Source organism: Juglans regia, chromosome 6 (genome assembly GCF_001411555.2).
Source record: "Juglans regia cultivar Chandler chromosome 6, Walnut 2.0, whole genome shotgun sequence".
Classification (NCBI taxonomy): domain Eukaryota; kingdom Viridiplantae; phylum Streptophyta; class Magnoliopsida; order Fagales; family Juglandaceae; genus Juglans; species Juglans regia.
In genome coordinates this window covers 17,769,695-17,771,341 of record NC_049906.1, presented here as the reverse complement: position 1 = coordinate 17,771,341, position 1,647 = coordinate 17,769,695, and positions in this window count along the sequence as shown.

Genomic DNA, 1,647 nt, shown 5'->3' with positions numbered 1-1,647 from the left:
ACAAAGCTTGAAGTTTCTATTGGAATAGAAGATAGGAACTCCATCTCAACAGAAATGGATTACCAAGTTGCTTGGATATGATTTTACGATTGAATACAAGCATGGGAAAGACAATGTGGTGGCAGATAGCCTTTCTAGAAGAGAAGAAGTGGAGGAAGAAGCTGTTGAGCTATCGGCTATCACAGTTCTTGATCCACTATGGTTAGAGCAGCTGTGACATTCTTGCTTGCCTGATGAAGAAATTTCAGGAATTTGTAAGAAGCTACAAGAGGGCAAGCTTTCTAATAAGAAGTTTGAGGTGAGAAATGGGTTGTAATTCAAAAAAGGAAGGTTGTTTTTGTCATCTTTATTACCTATGAAGGAGCAAGTGCTGCAGTTTATACACAACATTGCCTTTGGAGGGCATTTTGGTTATCATAAATCATTGCATAGAGCAAGGGCAGATTTTGTATGGAGTGGCATGAGGAGGGACATTAAGAAGTTTATAAGGGAATGTCAGGGTTGTCAAAGATGCAAGATAGAAAACTTACAACCTGCTGGGTTATTGCAACGTTTGCCTGTTCCTAGCAAATCCTAGAGTGATATCTCCATGGATTTTATTGATTCCTTACCACGTTCAAAAGGGTTCTCTGTTATTTTGGTGGTACTAGATAGACTCACAAAATATGTACATTTCTTACCTTTATCTCATCCTTGTACAGCTGTATCTGTGGCTATTGTATTCATATCTCAGGTATTCAAGTTATATGGTATGCCATCTACCATTGTAACTGATAGAGATGTAGTTTTTACAAGTAATTTTTGGAAGGAGATGTTTAAATTGCAGGGAACTAGACTACACTTTAGCTCTGCCTACCATCCACAATCAGATGGGCAGACTAAAGTGGTTAATAAATGTGTACAACAATACCTAAGATGTTTTGTCAGTGAGAGACCAAAATTGTGGGTGCATTGGCTTCCTTGGGCTGAATGGTAGTACAATACATCCGTCCACTCATCTATTAAAATGACTTCATTTGAGGCATTATATGGTGTCCTTCCTCCAACTTTAATTCAGTATGTTGATGGTACTACTCAGAATGAAGCTGTGGGAACATAATTAAAGTCAAGAGATAAGATACTAAGTTTGCTGAAAAAGAGTTTGCTTGCTGCATAGGTTGCTATGAAATAACAATATGATAAGCATCATACTCAAAGGAAGTTTGAGCTGGGTGATTTCGTTTATTTGAAGATGCATAAGTATAAGCAGCAGATTGTTAAGAAAGCTAGTAGATCCAAGCTAACTGTCAGATATTGTGGTCCATTCAAAGTTCTAGAGTCCATTGGAGAGATAGCTTACAGACTAGAGTTGCCACCAAATTCATCAGTTCATCCAGTATGTCATGTCTCGAGCTTGAAGAAATATGTTGGCCCAGATTCTTGGATTTCTCTTGTGTTTCCATTGGTTGATTCTCATGGAAATTTTAAGGTTGAACCAAAAGCTATACTTGATAGAATAATGACTCTTGTGGATAACAAGCCTTTTATCAAGCTATTGGTGAAATGGCATGGGGTAGCTGAGGAAGATTCAACTTGGGAGCCTATAGAATAGTTGAGGGCTCATTATCTTGACCTTGTGGGCAAGGTCTTTTGAAGGGGGGCAGTTGT